Here is a 22353-nt window from a genome sequence, read left to right on the forward strand (position 1 = left end):
GCAGGGCAAAGGCTAAGAGAGTTTTCTCAAGAGAACGAACTGGTCATAGGAAGCACCCTCTTCAAACAACACAAGAGAAGACTCTACACGTGGACATCACCAGATGGTCAACACCGAAATCAGATTGATTATATTTTTTTGCAGCCAAAGATGGAGAAGCTGTATACAGTTAGCAAAAACAAGAGCAGGAGCTGACTGTGGCTCAGATCATGAACTCCTTATTGCCAAATTCAGACTTCAATTGAAGAAAGTAGGGAAAACCACTAGACCATTCAGATATGACCTAGATCAAATCCCTTATGATTATACAGTGGAAGTGAGAAATAGACGCAAGGGACTAGATCTGAGAGATAGAGTGCCTGATGAACTCTGGACGGAGGTTCGTGACGTTGTACAGGAGACAGGGACCAAGACCATCCCAAAGGGAAAGAGATGCAAAAAAGCAACATGCCTGTCTGAGGAGGCCTTACAAATAGCTGTGAAAAGAAGAGAAGCGAAAAGCAAAGGAGAAAAGGAAAGATATAAGCATCTGAATGCAGAGTTCCAAAGAATAGCAAGGAGAGATAAGAAAGCCTTCCTCAGTGATCAACGTAAAGAAATCGAGGAAAACAACAGAATAGGAAAAACAAGAGACCTCTTCAAGAAAATGAGAGATTCCAAGGGACCATTTCATGCAAAGATGGGCTCGATAAAGGCCAGAAATGCTATGGACCTAACAGAAGCAGGAGATATTAAGAAGAGGTGGCAAGAATACACAGAAGAACTGTACAAAAATGATCTTCACGACCAAGATAGTCACGGTAACGTGATCACTGACCTAGAGCCAGACATCTTGGAATGGGAAGTCAAGTGGGCCTTAGAAAGCATCACTCCGAACAAAGCTAGTGGAGGTGATGGAATTCAGTTGAGCTACTTCAAATCTTGAAAGAGGATGCTGTGAAAGTGCTGCCCTCCATATGCCAGCAAATTTGCAAAACTCAGCAGTGGCCACAGGACTGGAAAAGGTCAGTCTTCATTCCAATGCCAAAGAATACTCAAACGACCGCACAGTTGCACTCATCTCACACGCTAGTAAATGCATGCTCAAAATTTTCCAAGCCAGGCTTCAGCAATATGCGAACCGTGAACTCCCAGATGTTCAAGCAGGTTTTAGGAAAGGCAGAGGCACCAGAGATCAAATTGCCAGCATCCGCTGGATCATGGAGAAAGCAAGAGAGTTCCAGAAAACCTTCTGTTTCGGCTTCATTGACTATGTCAAAGCCTTTGACCGTGTGGATCACCATAAACTGTGGAACATTCTGAAGGAGATGGGAATCCCAGACCACCTGACCTGCCTCTTGAGAAACCTGTATGCAGGTCAGGAAGCAGCAGTCAGAACTGGACATGGAACAACAGACTGGTTCCAAATAGGAAAAGGAGTACGTCAAGGCTGTATATTGTCACCTAGCTTTTTTAACTTATATGCAGAGTACATCATGAGGAACGCTGGGATGGAAGAAGCACAAGCTGGAATCAAGATTGCTGGGAGAAATATCAATCACCTCAGATATTCAGATGACACCACCCCTGTGGCAGAAAGTGAAGAGGAACTCAAAAGCCTCTTGATGAATGTGAAAGAGGAGAGTGAAAATGTTGGCTTGAAGCTTGAAGCTCAACATTCAGCAGACAAAGATCATGGCATCTTGTCCCATCAGTTCATGGGAAATAGATGGAAACACAGTGGGAACAGTGTCAGACTTTATTTTCTTGGGCTCCGAAATCACTGCAGGTGCTGATCGCAGCCATGAAATCAAAAGTAACCTTTTCACATACAGTAATTTTCCACACTCTACACACAGCTGTACATCTCTGGTTTGCGTCACCCCCCTGTGGTTTAACGAGATAAGCCCACCGTGGCCCTTTGACCTATTTGCCTGATCTCTGTGTCACAACCGCTCACATTCTGGTGTTTAAGATTCACTTGTTTTTCAGGTTTCTCTCTTCCTAGGACTCCTCACTCATCCTTAGCCAACAAACAATTCCAGGGATCTTTACACAGCCTTACTCAAAAACAATTCTGGGAATCTTTACTTAAAACAACCTTATCTCACATGGAGTCACTTTGGTTCTAACAGCAGCAGGCGGCAAGCAAAGTACAGAAGCAAAAATGCATTGAGGGAGCGTTGAGTTCTACATGAGGTTCTACATTGCCTCTTTTTCTAAGCCTACATCTGAACTTGATCCTTCTCCTGTTGGGAACAACTTCTTGAGCAGTGTCTCTGGCCGCTCCCTGCCCCCGTTAGTCCAAGGCTACTTTCTCCCCCAGACAGAACTCTGCACCCCCGTCCAGTCCAACCTCCCACTTAACTTCCAGGTGGCTCTAGTTCTCAGTGAACCCATCTGGATGGTGGTTGAGTCGCTAAGTTGTGTCTTGACTCTTGAGGCCTCATGGACTCTAGCCCACCAGGCTCCTCTGTCCATGGCATTCTCCGGGCAAGAACACTGCAGTGGGTTGCCGTTGCCTTCTCCAGGTCAGGGAGGATTCTTGTCTCCTTGGCGACAGTGATTTCCCCACGTTCCTTAGGGGCCCAGAGGATGTTTCTGGGAAACGGGGATACACGCTTCTGGGATCGGAGAGTCCTGTGCTAGCTATTACGTGTGTCTGTTCCTTTGCGTGTGGTTCTTCACCCGAAAGGGGGACTGGGTCCTGACGTTTTCCAACTTGCCTCCGATCCCTGGGGACAACCCTCTCTGTGGGGAACGTGTCTCACTTTCTCTTGCCCTGCGGATGGAAGCTAGAGGACTTGGGGAACATTTCTGACAGAGCTTCCCTGGTGGCTCACACCGTCAAGAGTCTACCTGCGATGCACTATACCCGGGTCCTATCCCGTGGCCAGGATGGTCTGCTGGACAAGGACATGGCAACCCGCTCCATGACCCGACCCGGATGTCTAGCAATCTCCTGGACTCACTCCCCTCCACCGACTTGTTTCGAATCCGCTCCAGGGATGAACCTGTGTGTTTCCTTGGTTCCCCTACAAGTGCCTCTGAGGAGAATATAAGAACCTGATTGCTTGCACCCCAGGCCTGCTTTCCCGAACCCGTCCCTCGACATCGCAGCCTCCTGAGAGGAGATACGACAGATAACTGTTTCACTGAACGGAGGATCTGTGCTCAGAAACTCTTTCCACGACATAGAGGCCCTTACTAACTAACCTATTTGGTCCCTCCCTCCCTCCTTGCTTCGTCCCTTCCTTCTTTCCTTCTGGGTGGGTCTCCTCCTTCCTTTCCTTTTTCTTCTTTTTCTCTCACGTCGAGGCATGCACACACACACACACACACACACACACATGCGTGCGCCGTCTCTCACGTACGCACGTACATGCACACACTCACACACACAGTCACCAGCTCAGCGTTTCATGGGTTCCAGGCAAGTGTCAGAGGAGGGAACTGCTGGGGCCGGAGTAGGCCGCCGTCCCCACCCCACCCCACGTAAACATCCGTGCCCTATGCAGTGTTTTGGATTCAAGTGACTTTAAGAACCGGCCAGCGCCAGAGGAACGCTCTGCCCCTCCTTCCTTTTCTGTCCCTCTGAAGGCAGGCAGAAATGAAAACCTCCTCCCATGGAGGGGAAAGATGTCAAGAGATGATGGCCGCTTTGGCCCAAGTTCGTGATCCTCAAAGGCATGAGCGGGGTGTCCCGGGTTCCAAAAAGGAGGCGACTCCTTTGGCCTGACACAAGGCGACATTTTCCCTCAACCTCCCTCCCCACCCCCCAGCCCCCTTCCTCTGCGCGGTGCCGTGCCGAAGCGGGCAGCCTCAAAGTGGAGAAATGGAGACGTGGGGTGGATGGGGGTGGGTGGGGCGGATCACCATTCAATACAGAGAAGCTGATGGCAAGGTCGAAGGCTCTGACTTGACTGGAATGCTTTCTGCATTTGAATGAAGCTATCTGACGAGGCCCTGCAGAGGGGAGAGGCCCACAGACAATAGCCCCTGTGCCTGCCTGCCTGCCTGCATGCCTGCCAGCCAGCCTGCCAGCCTGCAGTCCGGCCTGCCAGGCTGAGGAGGCCCTCTGGCGGCGGCAGGGCCACGCCCCCGGCTCCTGCAACTCGATCCCTTCAAGAAAACTTCTGGGGTGACTACTGTCCATGTAATCATGCAAATTGGCCTGTTTCTGAAAAAGGCCCGAGTCACAGCTCTGGCAGATTCTCTGCATCTCTTGACACCTGGATTGACCTGCACCCTCCCATCCTGTCAGATCCTTTGGACACTCTTGAAGAGGTCTTTGGCCTCCGCCAGAAAACAAGCCCCAAGATAAACAAATACGTTTTGTCTGTTTTTGGGAGTGGGGCGAAAATGATGCATGGCCATGGGTTGGAGAGAAACCTGCTCGTCTCACACGCCTGAAGGCAGGAAGTTCTCAGTGGCACAGAACCTGCCTTCACTTCTCAGGGGGACTGAGAGGGTCCCCTCTCCTCGCGTGCCCCCAACCCCTAGCCCCAACTTTACACACACACACACACACACTGCCCCTGCCACCACGGCAGACCCCCCCGCTGTCCGCCCCCCACGCTCCCACCCCCCAGTCGTCCCAACCTCACACCCCCCCACCCCCAACCCCGGCCACCGAGGGGGGCCCAGGGAGAGGGATGGCTGTCTCAGCCCCGGTTCTGAGATGTCACTTGTGAAACCGCTCTTAGCTCTGTTTAGTCCTTTTTTCTGTGAGTGAGTCTGGTGGTGTCTTATCTTGGGACTTTTCACCTTTTTGTGGGCTACCTATCCCACAGTCTGCTTAGCTATCTTAAGTTAGCACCCTCAGATTGCACTAGGGGCATTCATGCCCTGTCCTTACTCTAAGGGATGCAGCCCGCCCCTCCCTTCCCAGTCCCTGCTTGCTGGTGGGGTGTGTGGGGGGCTGCACTTCTTCTCTGCTGGGAGTTACCACTGGACACGTGGTCTGTAGGTTTTAATTATTTATTTATTGTTCCTCCCAGTTATGTGGCCCTCTGAGGTTCCAAGAGTTGTCACAGATTCGCCAGTGAGTGTTTCCAAGTGCTTGGAAACTTCTAGCCTCCCTTCTCGGGATGGACCTCCATCCCGCCCTGTTTTACCTCCTTTTTATCTTTTGTATTATTTCCTACCTCTTTTTGAAGACAATGTCCTGCTTTTCTGGTTGCCTGATGTCCTCTGCCAGCATTCAGAAGTTGTTTTGTTGGATTTACTCAGCGTTCAATTATTCTTTTGATGAATTTCTGAGGGAGACAGTTGTCACCCCGTCCTATTCCTCCTCCATCTTCCCATCTTCCTATCTGCTCCCTCACAGTAATATTTAAAATTCATTCAATCCTAAGATTTATTTCTTTCAGACCCTACAGTTCCCATATTTGTTTACAAAAAATGCATTGCACCATCTTCTATTATACCACCTTAGTTGTTATTTGTTACTACTTTCATTAAGTATTTAATCATAGAGTGATTTGAAGAAGTAACACTAGAGACATTGAGTGTCATTTTTCAGTCAACAAGTTGTCTTCAACTCTTTTGTGACGCCATGGACTGCTGCACAACAGGCCTCTCTATATTTCAGTATCTCCAAGAGTTTGTGCTAATGCATCTCCATTGTTTTTCTGATACCGTCCAACCATCTTATCCTCCATTACTCCCTTCCTCTCCTGTCATCAAACTTTAAAAGCATCATGAATTTTCCAGTGAATTGACACTTTGCGTCAGCTGGCCAAAACTGAACTTTCAACTTCATCATTAGTCCTTCGAATGAATACTTATGTTTGATTTCATTTAGGGTGAATTAGCTAAATCTCCTTGCAGTCCAAGGGCCCCCTAAGAGTCTTTAACTTTTCGGGATTCAAAATCACTGCAGATAGTGATGGCAGCTATGAAATTAAAAGACGCTTTCTCTTTGGAAGGAAAGTTATGACAAACCTAGATAGCATATTAAAAAGCAGGGACATTCCTTTGCCATCAGAGGTCCATCTAGTCAAGGCTATGATTTATTCAGTGGTCATATATGAATGTGAGAGTTGGACTGTAAGGAAAGCTTAGTGCTGAAAAATTGATGCTTTTGAACTGTGGTGATGGAAAAGACTCTTGAGAGACCGTTGGACTGCAAGGAGATCCAACCAGTCCATCCTAAAGGAGATGAGCCCTGGGTATTCATTGGAATATGTCATGGTGAAGTTGAAACTCCAATAGTTTGACACCTGATGTGAAGAGATGACTCACTGGAAAATACCCTAATGTTGGGTAAGATTGAAGGCAGGAGGAGAAGGGGATGACAGAGGATGACATGTTTGGATGGCATTGCCGATCAGTGGACATGAGTTCGGGTGGTCTCTGGGAGTTGGCATAGTCAATGAAGCAGAAATAGATGTTTTTCTGGAACTCTCTTGCTTTCTCCATGATCCAGCGGAAGTTGGCAATTTGACCTCTGGTGCCTCTGCCTTTTCTAAAACCTGCTTGAACATCTGGGAGTTCACGGTTCACATAATGCTGAAGCCTGGCTTGGAGAATTCTGAATATGACATTACTCGCGTGTGAGATGAATGCATTGTGCAGTCGTTTGAGTATTCTTTGGCATTGCTTTTCTTTGGGATTGGAATGAAGACTGAACTTTTCCAGTCCTGTGGCCACTGCTGAGTTTTCCAAGTTTGCTGGAATACGGAGTGCAGCACTTTCACAGCATCATCTTTCAAGATTTGAAATAGCTCAACTGGAATTCCATCAACTCCACTAGCTTTGTTCGTAGTGATGCTTTCTAAGGCCCATTTGACTTCACATTCGAAGATGTCTGGCTCTAGGTCAGTGATCACGTTATCGTGATTATCTTGGTCGTGAAGATCCTTTTTATACAGTTCTTCTGTGTACTCTTGCCATCTCTTCTTAATATCTTCTGCTTCTGTTAGGTCCATACTATTTCTGTCCTTTATCTAGCCCATCTTTGCATGAAATGTTCCCTTGGAATCTCTAATTTTCTTGAAGAGATCTCTTGTTTTTCGTATTCTGTTGTTTTCCTCTATGATTTTGCATTTATCACAGAGGAAGGATTTCTTATCTCTCTTAGCAATTCTTTGGAATTCTGCATTCAAAGGCTTATATCTTTGCTTTTCTCCTTTGCTTTTCACTTCCCTTCTTTTCACACCTATTTGTAATGCCTCCTCAGACAGCCATTTTGCTTTATTTCATGTCTTTTCTTGGGGATGTTCCTGGTCCCTGTCTCCTGTACAATGTCACGAACCTCTGTCCAGAGTTCATCAGGCACTCGATCTATCAGACCGAGTCCCTTAAATCTATTTCTCACTTCCACTGTATAATCATAAGGGATTTGATTTAGGTCATATGAGAATGGTCTAGTGGTTTTCCCTACTTTCTTCAATTTCAGTCTGAATTTGGCAATAAGGAGTTTAGGACCTGAGACACAGTCAGATCCCGGTCTTGTTTTTGCTAACTGTATAGAACTTCTCCATCTTTGGCTGCAAAGAATATGATCAATCTGATTTTGGTGTTGACCATCTGGTGATGTCCATGTGTAGCGTCTCCTCTTGTGTTGTCGGAAGAGGGTGTTTGCTATGACCATTGTGTTCTCTTGACAATACTCTATTAGCCTTTGCCCTGCTTCATTCCGTGCTCCAAGGCCAAATTTGCCTGTTACTCCAGGTGTTTCTTGACTTCCTACTTTTGCATTTCAGTCCCCTGTAATGGAAAGGACATCTTTTTTGGATGTTAGTTCTACAAGGTCTTGTAGGTCTTCATAGAACCGTTCAATTTCGGCTTCTTCAGCGTTACTGATTGGAGCATAGGCCTGGATTACTGTAATATTGAATGGTTTTTTTGGAAACGAACAGAAATCATTCTGTCATTTTTAAGATTGCATCCAAGTACTGCATTTCGGACTCTTTTGTTGACCATGATGGCTAGTCCATTTCTTCTAAAGAATTCCTGACCTCTGAAGTAGATATGATGGTCATCTGAGTTAAATTCACCCATTCCAGTCCATTTTAGTTCACTGATTCCTAGAATGTTTTTGTTCACTCTTGCCATCTCCTGTTTGACCACTTCCAATTTGCCTTGATTCATGGTCCTAACATTTCAGGTTCCTATGCAATATTGCTCTTTACAGCACCAGACCTTGCTTCTATCACAGGTAACATCCACAAATGAGTATTGCTTTTGCTTTTTCTCCATCCCTTTATTCCTTCTAGAGTTATTTCTCCACTGATATCCAGGAGCATACTGGGCACCTACCGACCTGGGGAATTCCTCATTCAGTATCCTATCATTTTGCCCTTTGATACTGTTCATTGGACTCTCAAGGCAAGCATACTGAAGTGATTTGCCATTCCCTTTTCCACTGGACGACATTCGGCTGTGTGGATTACAATAAACTGTGGAAAGTTCTAAGAGACGGGAATACCAGACCACCTTACCTGCCTCTTGAGAAACCTGTATGCAAGTCAAGAAGCAACAGTCAGGATTTTACATGGAAAAACAGACCGGTTTCAAATAGGAAAAGGAGTACGTCAAGGTTGCATATTGTCACCTTGCTCATTTAACTTATATGCCGTGTACATCATGAGGAACACTGGGCTGGAAGTATGACAAGCTGGAATCAAAATTGCTGGGAGAAATATCAATAACCTCAGATTTGCAGATGACACTAACCATATGGCAGAAAGTGAAGAGGAACTAAAAAGCCTCTTGATGAAAATAAAGGAGGAGAGAGAAAAGGTTGGCTTGAAGCTCGAGGTTAAGAAAACAAAGATCATGGCATCTAGTCCCATCACTTCATGGGAAATAGATGGGAAAACATTGGAAACAGTGTCAGACTTTATTTTTTGGGCTCCAAAATCACTGCAGATGCTGATTGCAGCCATGAAATTTAAACACGCTTACTCCTTGGAAGGAAAATTATGACCAACCTTGATGGTATATTAAAAAACAGAGACATTACTTTGCCAACCAAGGTCGGTCTAGTCAAGGCTATGGTTTTTCCCGTGGTCATGTATGGATGTGAGCGTTGGACTGTGAAGAAAGCCGATCACCAAAGAATTGATGCTTTTGAACTGTGGTGTTGAAGAAGACTCTTGAGAGTCCCTTAGACTGCAAGGAGATCCCACCAGTCCATTCTAAAGAAGATCAATCCTGGGTGTTCATTGCAACGACTGATGCTAAAGCTGAAACTGCAATACTTTGGCCACCTCATGTGACGATGTGACTCACTGGAAAAGACTCTGATGTTGGGAAAGGTTGGGGGCGGGAGGAGAAGGGGACGATGGAGAATGAGATGGCTGGATGGCATCACCGACTCTGTGGACATGAGTTTGAGTGAACTCCGGGATTTGGTGATGAACAGGGAGACCTGGTGTGATGTGATTCATGGGGTCACAAGGAGTCAGACCCGACTAAGTGACTGAACTGAACTGAAGAGTCTTCGGCAGCGGCACAGTTGAAAGCCATCATTTCTCCTTTTCTCAGTTTTCTTTATATTCCAGCTCACACATCTGCACATGACTACTGGATGAAAAACAGGGGCGTGTGAAGTGGAGGCCTTTGTTACCAAGGTGAATGTCTCTGCTAAATACAATGTCTAGATTTGCAATAGAGTTCTCTCCAAGAAGAAATTTTCTTTTACATGATGACAACTCTTCACCTGATTGGAAGAATATGGTCCACTGTCATAGGCAATGGCAAAGCACTTCGGTATTTTGCTTTGATTACCCCATGATATCCATGAAAACAGAAAGATAGGACACTGAAAGATTTCGGTAGGTGCCCAATATGCTTCTAGAGATCAGTGGAGAAATAACTCCAGAAATAATGAAGCAATTGATCCAGAGCAAAATCAGTAACCAGTTGTGAATGGGACTGGTGATGGAAGCAGGGTTGATGCTATTAAGAACAATACTGCATAGAAATGTGGAATTTTAGGTCCATGAATCAAGGCAAATTGGAAGTGTCAAACAGGAGATGACAAGAGTGAACATTGACATTCTAGGAATCGGTGAACTAAGATGGAATGGGAGAATCTGTTACTGTGGGCAGGAATCCCTTTGAAGAAATGGAGTAGCCATCATAGTCAACAAAAGAGTCCAAAATGCAATACTTGGGTGCAATCTCAAAAATGACAGAATGATGTCTGTTCTTTTCCAAGGCAAAGGATTTACTGTCATAATAATCCAAATCTCTGCTCTTATCAGTAACACTGAAGACGCTGAAGTTGAAAATTCTATGAAGACCTACAAGACCTTCTAAAACTAACACCCAAAAACGATGTCCTCTTCATTATAGGGGACTGGAAAGTAGAAGTAGGAATTCAAGAAACACATGGAGTACCAGGCAAATTGGCCTTGGAATGCAGAATGAAGCAGGGCAACGGCTAATTGAGTTCTGCCAAGAGAACGCACGGGTCAAGTAAACACCCTCTTCCAACAACACAAGAGAAGACTCTACACATGGACATCACCAGATGGTCGACACTGAAATCAGATTGATTATGTTCTTGGCAGCCAAAATAGAGAAGCTCTATACATTTAGCAAAAAGAAGACAGGAAGATGACTGTGGTTCAGATCCTGAACTCCATATTGCCAAATTCACACAGAAGTTGAAGAAAATGGAGAAAACCACTATATCATTCAGGTATGACCTAAATCTAATCCCTTATGACTATACACTGGAAGTGCAAAATGCATTTAAGGGACTAGATTTGATTGATAGAGTGCCTGATGAGCTATGGATGGAGGTACCTGACATTGTACAGGAGACAGGGATCATGACCATCCCCAGGTAAAGAAAGGCAAAAAATGAATGGCTATCTGAGGAGGCCTTACAAATAGCTTTGAAAACAAGGGAGACAAAAAGCAAAAGAGAAAAAGAAAGATATATACATTTGAATGCAGATTTCTAAAGAAAAGCAAGGAGAGAAAAAAAAGCCTTCCTCAGGGATCAGTGCAAAAAAAGAAGGGAAACAATAGAATACGAAAGACGAGAGATCACTTCAAGAACATTGGAGATCCCACGAGAACATTTCATGCAAAGATGGACTTAAAAAAGCACAGGAAAAAAAAAAAAAAGCACAGAAACGGTAGGGTTCTAACTGAAACAGAAAATATAAAGAAGAGGTGGTAAGAATACACAGAAGAACTGTAGAAAAAAGATCTTCACGACCCAGATAATCACGATGGTGTGATCACTCACCTAGAGCCAGACTTCTTGGAATGTGAAGTCAAGTGGGCCTTAGGAAGCATCACTACGAACGAAGCTAGTGTAGGTGTTTGGATGTCAGTTTTCAAATCCTGAAAGATGATGCTTTAAAAGTGCTGCCTTCAATAGGCCAGCTAATTTGGAAAATTCAGCAGTGGCCACAGGAGCGGAAAAGAGTAACATTAATTTCAATCCCAAAGAAAGGCAATGCCATAGAATGTGCAAACTACCGCACAATTGCACTCATCTCAAATGCTAGTAAAATAATGCTCTATATTCTCGAAGCTAAGCTTCAGCAATACGTGAACTGTGAACTTCCAGATGTTCAAGCTGGTTTTAAAAATGGCAGAGGAACCGGAGATCAAATTGCCAACATCCAGAAGAGAGCTCCAGAAAAGCATCTCTGTCTTCTTTACTGACTATGCCAAAGCCTTTGACTGGGTGGATCAGTATAAATGGCGGAAAATTTGAAAGAGATGGGAATACCGGACCACCTGACCTGCCTCTTGAGAAACCTATATGCAGATCATGAAACAACAGTTAGAACTGGTCATGGAACAACAGACTGGTTCAAAATAGGAAAAGGAGTAAGTCAAGGCTGTATATTATCACCTTGCTTATTTAACTTATATGCAGAGTACATCATGAGAAGTGCTGTGCTGGAGGAAGCACAAGCTGGAATCAAGGTTTCTGGAAGAAATACCAATAACGTCAGATATGCCAACGACGGCCCTTTCGGCAAAAAGTGAAAAATAACTAAAGAACCTCTTGATGACAGTGAGAGAGGATAGTGAAAAAGTTCGCTTAAAGCTCAACATTCAGAAAACTAAGATCATGGTATATGGTCCCATCGCTCTATGACAAATAGGTGGGGAAACAGTGAAAACCGTCGCTGACTATTTCTTAGGCTCCAATGGTGATTGCAGCCATAAACTTAAAAGACACTTACTACTTCAAAGGAAAGTTATGACCAGCCTAGTCAGCATATTAAAAAGCAGAGGCATTACTTTGCCAACAAAGGTCCGTCTAGTAAAGGCTATGGTTTCTCCAGTGGGCATGTATGGTTGTGAGAGTTGGACTTTAAAGAAATCTGAGCACTGAAGAATTGATGCTTTTGAACTGTAGGGGAGGCGAAGACTCTTGAGAGTCCCTTGGACTGCAGGGAGCTCCAACCAGTCCATCCTAATGGAGATCAGTCCTGTGTGTTCATTGGAGTGATTGATGTTGAAGATGAAATTGCAATACTTTGGCCACCTGATGTGATTAAGTGACTCTCTTGGGAATTTCCTGTTGCTACGAAATATTGAGGGCAGGAAGAGAAAGGGATGACAGAGGATGAGATGACTGGATAGCATCACCAACTCAATGGACATGAGTTTGTGTAAACCCAAGGAGTTGGTAGTTAATGGGTCACAAAGAGTCGGATATGACTGAGCGACTGAAATGAACAATACATAGAATTTAAATAAGAAGCCTTGTCATAATCCTTTCTCTAATTGGAAGCAGTCTGTGGTTTTCCATCCGGTCCTAACTGGTGCTTCTTGGTCTGCATACAGATATTTTAGGAGGCATGTCAGGTGATCTGGTGTTCCTATCACTTTAAGAATTTTCCAGCATTTGTTGTGATCCACACAGTCAAAACCTTTGTTATAAACAACGAAGTAGAAGAATATGTTTATTTGTTTGTTTGTTCCTGGAGCTCTCTTGTTATTTTCATGATCCCACCGATTTCGGATATTTGATTTGTGGCTTCTCTTACGGAGAACTTAAGCCCTGGACATACTGATTTATACCTGGAGCCCTGAGGGAAAACCAGTGCCACTTGCTCGTGGTTATGGTTCCCGCCAACACCAAGGTGACACAAGATCTTCAGTTTCTATGAAGTTCTGGGAAATGAGTTCTTTAAAATCAAACAAGCAAACAGGCAAGCAAACAAAGGTGAAACCCTTGAAAACTGTCTGGGTCATATACAGAGATTTCTGTCCCACTTCTCTGAGCTCTACTCCATCTATTTACCTATTTCTCCATCTTTAGCTGTTAAAAGGACATAAAGAAGGGAACATTTGTTGGTTTATGTTTAACAAAAATTGAACTTCACTAAATTCTAAAGTAGGTCAGGTTTCGAGGTTTATCTTTTCCTTTAATTTGTATCAGCCTTGCTGTGATCATGAGCGTCCACAATATTTTAACCATTTCTCATTCCCAATTGCATCTTTGGAATTTCGGAAAGATTCACTCGAGCAAAGAGCCTGTATAATTTATTTTGTCTTGAAAGAGATGCAAGAAAATTCATGGGTAATATTTTCATTCATTCCATACATCTAACAGTGGAGTAGGAAATGGCCACAGGAAGCAACTATCTTGCCTGGTAAATCCCATGAGCAGAGGAGCCTGGTGTTCTACATTTCATTTGGTTGCAAAGAGTTGGACAAGACTGAACATACAAACAAACATGTATCTTAGTGTGAGATGCAATTTTGTTTATTTATTATCTCATAGGACTTTGTGTCGCTCAGACTGAAGGGCTTAACATTTTTCTAAATTATCTCTGTGACTGTATTAAAGTACACTGCCTGTCTTTTACCTTCAAAGAAAGAAGAAAGATGACCAAGAAGGAAACAAAAACATATCCTATGAGGAGAGTCTTATGCTTCTTCTTTACCATCCAAGATTTGAAACTTCTTTCCTAGTATACGAAACAAAGACACTGTTTTGACTTTAGAGAATCTGGTCCACTGGGATGTTTCATTTCCTATTTTGGAATGATAAACTCTAATTTAAGTTTTACTTGTCTGGACTAGTAAGGATCACAATGGAAAGATATGGAACTGAGAGGAAATGATAATCTTGATACCAACATATACCTCTTCCTTTCTAGGAGCAGGCTGCTTTATGCATTTAACAGGTCTGTCGTAGAGCGAAAAAACCCAAGAACTTTCACCCCACATATATGTGGCTTTGGGTCTGTCTTTCCCATGCTGTCTCATCATTTTTTATGTCACATGTGAAAGAACTTTTTAATTGCATCGTATTACCCACTTCTTTCCATAGCAAGAGTGAGCATATTCTTTATATTCTTTCCCACAAGTTACATGACCTTTACCAAGAATTTATCAGGAAGACTGGGACTACCTTTTCTGAAGGCGTTCTCAGTATTAGGGAAGTTTTCCAGATCTTTTTAGCATATTTGTCTATTTCACACTTTAATGAGACTGATAAGAGGTCATGAGGGTTGTTCAGTTGCCTTCATGAGCAACAGCTAAGAAGTACTTATGGAGGTACCTAATGCTCAGGGGAACATGGAGATGATGTTAGGAAGAAGAAAGGATGGGCTCCACAGTGACATACTTGAAGGCCTCAGTCACAGTGGGTTAGACTATTCATTGCTACAGTAAAAGAAAAGTGGATGATGATGAAGTCATAAGCATTCATGTCATGAACCTAAGGTAGAAGTTGGAATGTCCGGTTTAGATTTGACATCAAACTGGTTCATCCCCGCTAGGCTGGGTATTGACAAGTGATAGAGTTAATGAGAGCTAACAGGGAGAAAAAGAGACTTTTTCTTTTCCTGTAATACAAGTGAACTTCTTTCATGGTTACTGAATTCTCTTCAGAGCTTCCTCCACACTATTATATCAGTCACCTATCTCATGGACTCATCCTTCTCGGTTGTCCCGCAGCACCAGTTTTGCATGCCTTGCTTCATTCAACGACCTTCAACTGGTTGTCTGTTCTCCATATGATAATATACATGATTCAATGTTTCATGTTTCAATGTTATTCTTTCCTAGCATCCCACCCTCGCCTTCTCCCACAGAGTCCCAAATTCTTTTCTTTATATATGTATCACTTTCATTGTCTCGCTTATAGCATCTTTGTTACCTCTTTCTAAATTTCATATATAACTTTCATATACTGCGTTGGTGTTTCTCATTCTGGCTTGCTTCCCTCTGTATAGTAGGTTCCAGTTTCATCCACCTCATAACACTGACTCAAACGTGTCCCTTTTTTAATAGCTGAATATTCCATTGTGTATATAGACAGCATCATCCTTAACCATTCATCTTCGAACCGGACATCAAGGTTGTTTCAAAAGTCCAAGCTATTGTCAATAGTGCTCCAATGATCATTGGAGTACATATGTCTCATTGAATTCTAGTTTTCTTGGTGTGTATGCCCAGAAGTGGGATCACTGGGTCTCATGGTAATTCTATTTCCTTTTTTTTTTTTTTGTAAGAAACCTCCACACTGTCCTTCATAGTGCCTTCCCACCAACAATGTAAGAAGGTTCCCTTTCTCTGCTCCCTCTCCAACATTGCTGGCTTGTAGAGTTTTTTGATGGTAGTTTTTGATGGTAGCTTTAGACCCGTGTGAAACGGTACCTCACTGTAGTAGTGATTTGCGTTTCTCTGATAATGAGTGATGTTGTGTAGATTTTCCTGTGTTTGTTAGATATCTGTATGTCTCCTTTGGAGAAATCTCTTTAATTCTTTGTGCCACTTTATGATGGATTGCTTATTTTTCTGGTATTGAACTGCATGAGCTGCTTGTATATTTTGGAGATTACTTTGTTTTCAGTTACTTTCTTTACTCTTATTTTCTCCCATTGGTAAGGCTGCCTTTTCAGCTTGCATATTGTTTCCTTCATTGTGTAAAACTTTCAAACTTAATGAGGTCCCATGTTTGTTTTAGTTTTTATTTCCATCACTCACGTGGGCCACAGAGAATCATGCTGTGATTTGTGCTACAGTCTGTTCTACCTACGTTTTCCTCTGAGAGTTATATAGTTTCTAGACTTACGTTTATATCTTTAATCCGTTTTAAGTGAATTGTTGTATAGGGTGGTAGAATGTGTTTTAGCACATTCTTTTTACAGTTGTTGACCATTTTCTCCAGCACTGCTTTTTAAAGTGGTTTCTCTCCTCCATTATATATTTCTGCCTCCTTTGTCAAAGATAAAGTGTACATATGTGTGTGGATATATCTCTGAGCTTTCTATATTGTTCCATTAATCTATATTTTTGTCTTCTGCCATTACCTTACTTCCTTGATGACTGTAGCTTTGTAGTATGACCTGAAGTCAGGCAGGTTGATCCCACTATTTCCATTCTTTTTTTTCAAGATTGCTTTAACTTTTAGAGGTTGAAATTGTTTGTTCTTGTTCTGTGGAAACAACAAAATTCATTTTCACATATTGATTCTTCTGATCTAAGAAGCTGACATATTTCTCGGTCTGTTTCTATTATCTTTATTTCTGCAGTGTTTTAGTTTTCTATATATAAATACAGGTCTTTTCTTTCTTTAGGTAAATTTATTCCTAAGTACTTTGTACTTCTCTTTGCAATGGAGAATGGGGTTTTTCCCATTAAAATTCTGAGAACATTATCAGTTTATGGGTCAGAGAATTCTTTAACAGTTTCCTTTCTGTGAGAACATGGGTATGAACTGTAGGCTTCTTTTGAACTTTAAAACTTATTTTCAAGAGGTAGTGGTGCATGTCTTTTCAAGGTTTGCTGTAACAGCATGCCATATAGCAGGTAGCTTCAATAAAGATTTTCTCATACTTCCAGGGATCTAGCCAGTAATCAAAGGGTTACAAGATTTTCTTTCTTCTGAGGCCTCTTTTGGATGATAAAACATCTTCACATGGCTTTGTCTCCACATATTAATGTCTCTGTGTTTTCTGTGTCTGCTCTCCTTTCCTTGTGAAAACCCAGTCCTGTATATCAAAATATCTACCTAAAAACCCTATTGGAAAAAGGTTCAGAAAGCAATTATACATTCCTCACAATTTTGACTCTGTACAAGGTACAGTGAGTTCAGTTCAGTCGTTCAGTCATGTCCGAATATCTGTGACCCCATGAATCACAGCACGCCAGGCCTCCCTGTCCATCACCAACTCCCAGAGTTCACTCAAACTCATGTCCATCGAGTCGGTGATGCCATCGTCTTCAAAGTACACATTTTGAGAGGACAAAATTATTCTACAATATTGATTTTCTTCTTTTCACTTGTTACTGTGGTATACTAATCTGTCTCGGAGTGTTCCCCCCAATAATCAGATCTACCCAATTCAGAAAGCAGATTGTCAAGAAAAATGGGATTTGGGGCACTAATTCAACTGTGAACAAGATTCAGAGTTTCTTGCCAACCTCCATATCCTCAACATAAAGACATTAGGGAAAGAAAAATATTTATTTTGTATAAGTATTAAAGCAAACTGTGATGCACATATACGAACTACAAAATTGTTGTAAAGTCAAAATACACACACATATATATAATATATGTCTACTTGGAAATCAGTTAATTACAATATTTTCAAAGTTATAAGTATTCTTCAAATAGACCTGATGACATCTGTCACAGAAATCTGGTCCTTAATTAGCTTGATCATTGGGGTAGCCATCAGTGTTTCCTAAATTGTTTTTATTTCTATTATTATTTTAAATGTGTTTATTTGAATTGGAGGCTGATTACTTTCCAATGTATTGGTTTTGCCATACATTGACATGAATCCACCCCGGGTGTACATATGTTGCCCATCTAGACCCCCCTCCAACTCCCTCCGCATCCCATACCTCTAGTTCATCCCAGTGCACCAGTTAATTTTTTTTATACTGGAAAAGGATAAACTTCTCATGTACACATGATAGAATGTGGTTTTGAAATGAGGCACTCTCTCATCCACAGAAGTGAGACATAGATGTTACTGCTAAAAATACCCAATATTATTAGGCTAAGATATTTTCAAAGATTGACGTTTACATACTAGAGGTTTTCATTGCACAATAATGCAAGATGTGTGGCTTATTCCTTTAATTACACCAAACTCCTCAATCCCAAATCACTTAGAGGAAAGGTAAGTGAGGGTTGTGATAAGGTGTTGCAAATACCTTGCTGTAAGGTTCTCTTACTTCTGTTATTGACGTAAGGTCACAGTCAAGTAATGCTGTCTCTGTAAACCTGTACTGAAGAAAATATCAATCCGTATTCTGAAAGGAAATATCCTAAAACGACTTTCATCATCCAACATTCTGGTTAGAAGGAGGGTTTCCCTCTGAAGGGTGGTTATCCTGTCTGGGCCTAGGCTAGATCTGAACGTCTGGTCTTGGTTCTCCCATCAGTGCCTAGTCCCAGCTGAAGAGGAAGCTGTCTGTTCTCTGTGTCCTTCTATTTCCAAGGTTCTCATACTTTGTCCAGTCATTTTAATGAGGGAGTCAGGTGCCCGAAACACAGTTGGTCCTCGGTCTCCTCATACTATCCAAAAGGGGGCTGGGTGTCATAGACTGTTACCCCTACAGTTTGCCACAGCCATTAGGTCATGGAGGGGAGCATCGGACGTGTGGCTACTTCTTCGAACCCCGGTGGAGTCCAGTGAATGGCTCCATTAAGGGAACTGTGCCTCTGCAATGCATAGTCTTTTGCCTGTCCCGAAACTCTGCCTTTCACTACCCAGCCCTAGGGTAGAAGGCCTAGAGGGCCCTGAGAATGGGAGCAATGTATATTCTACTGCACTCCATTGAACGTGTGACTGTGGTTGCAGTTGTACTTCCAACTTCACTAATAATCTTGAGCTAAGATCTGCAGATTTATGTCCGTCCTGTCTCTATTAGACACCTTTCTTGGAGAAATATTTGACCTACGATACAAGTTGGTAACTTGAACAATCATGGTCCATTTTGAACAGGCTCTGATAACCACTTTTAACTCACTTTTTAAAAATTCAGATATTTTTACAAACACCATCACGTGATTAAAGTTTCTGTCACATTGTAACTGAAATATTTTATTTACCGTCATGTTCTCAAGGTCCAAAATATTGCAAAGGTGGAGCCATTTATTTCTTCACTGCTTGAGGTACAGTTGACTTGTAATATTGCATTAAGCAATCTTGTTTTATAAAAATTATACAATCTTATCTTAGTTTTTTTCTACTATGTCAAAATGAAGGACACTTATGTGTACATGAATCCCTGAATTTTTAGACTTCCTTCACATTTAGGTCATCAGAGAACACCATGCAGAATTCTTTTTTCTTCTTTACTCCTTTTTCATAATTTAGTTTGAAAAATAAGTGGACAATAAACATAATCGAATATTGGGATTTTTTTTTAATATACACATATTAATGACCCATAATTATACAAGGAGGTCAGTTTTCATTTCAATCTTAAAGAAAGCCAGTGCCAAAGAATTTTCACACTACCACACCAATGCAATCGTCTTACAAACGAGCACAATAATGATTGAAATTCTCCAAACCAGGCTTCAACAGTACGTAAACCATGAACTTCCAGGTGTTCAAGCTTGATTTTTAAAAGGCAGAGGATCCAGATATCAAATTGTCAATAGCCTTTGGATCAGCAACACAGGAAGAGAGTTCCAGAAGAAAGAAGTCTACTTCTGCATCGTTGACTACACCAAAGCCTTTGACTATGGGTCACAACAAACTATGGAAAATTTATCGAGAGATGATAATACCAGTCGTGTTTGACTCTTTGTGACCCCATGGATTGCAACATGCCAGGCTTCTCTGCCTATCAGCAACTCCCAGAGATTTCTGAAACTCATGTCCATTGAGTCCATGATGCCATCCAACCATCTCATCCTGTGTTCTCCTCTTCCCCTTCTGCCTTCAATCTTTCCCAGTGTCAGGGTCTTCTCCAATGATTCATATCTTCACAATAGGTGGCCAAAGGATTAGAATTTCAGCTTCAACTTCAGTCCTTCCAATGAACATTCAGGACTGATTTCATTTAGGATGCACAGTTTGGATATCGCTGATATCCAAGAGACTCTCAAGAGTATTCTGCAACCCCACAATTCAAAAGCATCAATTCTTCAGAGCTCAGCTTTTCTTGTAGTCCAGCACTCACACCTATAATGCTTACTGTCACTTGTCATAGATATCAGTAAGTTCCTGTTTATAACATCTGATTCTCATTATCCCTCCCTTCCTAATATATATTGCCTGGTCAACACCGAAATCAGATTGATTATATTCTTTGCAACCAAAGATGGAGAAGCTGTATAGAGTTAGCAAAAACAAGACCAGGAGCTAACTGTGGCTCAGATCATGAACTCCTTATGGACAAATTCAGACTTAAACTGAAGAAAGTAGGGAAAACCACTAAACCATTCAGATATGACCGAAATGAAAATCCCTTATGATTATGGAAGTGAAAAATAGATTTAAGGAACTAGATCTGATAGATAGACTGCATGGTGAACTCTTGACCGAGGTTCGTGACATTGTACAGGAGACAGGGACGAAGACCATCCCCATGGAAAAGAAATGCAAAAAAAGCGAAATGGCTTTCTGAGGAGACCTTACAAATAACTGTGAAAGGAACAGAAGCAAAAAGCAAAGGAGTAAAGGAAAGATATAAGCATCTGAATGCGGAGCTCCAAAGAAAAGCAAGGAGAGATAAGAAAGCTTTCCTCAGTGATCAGTGCAAAGAAATAGAGGAAAACAACAGAATAGGAAAAACAAGATATCTCTTCAAGAAAATTAGAGATTCCAAGGGAACATTTCATGCAAAGATGGGCTCGATAAAGGACAGAAATGGTATGGACCTAACAGAAGCAGAAGATATTAAGAAGAGGTGGCAAGAATACACAAAAGAACTATACAAAAAAGATCTTCATGACCAAGAGAGTCACGATAACGTGATCACTGACCTAGAGCCATACATCTTGGAATGTGAAGTCAAGTGGACCTTAGAACGCATCACTACGAACAAAGCTAGTGGAGGTGATGGAATACCAGTTGAGCTATTTCAAATCTTGAAAGATGATGCTGTGAAAGTGCTGTAATCAGTATGCCAGCATATTTGGAAAACTCAGCAGTAGCCACCGGACTGGAGAAAGTCAGGCTTCATTCCAATGCCAAAGAAACGCAATGCCAAAAAATGCTCAAACTACCACACAATCGCACTCATCTCACATGCTAGTAAAGTCATGCTCAAAATTCTCGAAGCCAGGCTTCAGGAAAATGTGAACCATGAACTCCCAGATGTTCAAGCAGTTTTAGAAAAGGCAGCAGCAACAGAGATCAAATTGCCATCATCCGCTGGATCATGGAGAAAGCAAGAAAGTTCCAGAAAAGCATTTATTTCTGCTTCATTGACTATGCCAAAGCCTTTGACTCTGTGGATCACAATAAACTGGAACATTCTGAAAGTGATGGGAATAGCAGACCACCTGACCTGCTTCTTGAGAAACCTGTGTGCAGGTCTGGAAGCAACAGTGAGAACTGTACATGGAATAAGAGACTGGTTTCAAATAGGAAAAGGAGTGCGTCAAGGCTGTATATTGTCACCTTGCTTATTTAACTTATATGCAGAGTACATCATGAGGAAGACTGGGTTGGAAGAAGCACAAGCTGAAATCAAGATTGCCGGGAGAAATGTCAATAACCTAGATATGCAGATGACACCACCCTTATGGCAGAAAGTAAAGAGGAACTCAAAAGCCTCTTGATGAAAGTGAAAGAGGAGAGTGAAACGGTTGGCTAGAAGCTCAATATTCAGAAAACAAATATCATGGCACCTGGTCCCATCACTTCATGGGAAATAAAGGAAAAGCAGTGGAAGCAGTGTCAGACTTAATTTTTTTGGGCTCCGAAATCACTGCAGATGCTGATTGCAGCCATGAAATTAAAAGACGCTTACTGCTTGGAAGGAAAGTTATGACCAACCTTGATAGTATATTTGAAAGCAGAGACATTACTTTGCCAAAAAAGATCTGTCTAGTCAAGGCTATGGTTTTTCCTGTGGTCATGTATGGATGTGAGAGTTGGACTGTGAAGAAAGCTGATCATCGAGGAATTGATGGTTTTGAGCTGTGGTGTTGGGGAAGACTCTTGAGAGTCCGTTGGAATGCAAGGAGATCAAACCAGTCCATTCTAAAGGAGATCAGTCCTGCATATTCACTGGAAGGATTGATGGGAAAGTTGAAACTGCAATACTTTGGTCACCTCATGCGACGCATTGACTCCCTGGAAAAGACTGATGCTAGGAAAGGTTGGGGGTGGGAGGAGAAGGGGACCACAGAGAATGAGATGGCTGGATGGCATCACCGACTCTGTGGACATGAGTTTGAGTGAACTCCGGGAGTTGGTGATGGACAGGGAGGCCAGATGTGCTGTG

Source organism: Moschus berezovskii, chromosome Y, assembly GCF_049115385.1.
Source record: "Moschus berezovskii isolate FMDL1 chromosome Y, NW_MosBer_1.0, whole genome shotgun sequence".
In the NCBI taxonomy this organism is placed as follows: Eukaryota; Metazoa; Chordata; class Mammalia; order Artiodactyla; family Moschidae; genus Moschus; species Moschus berezovskii.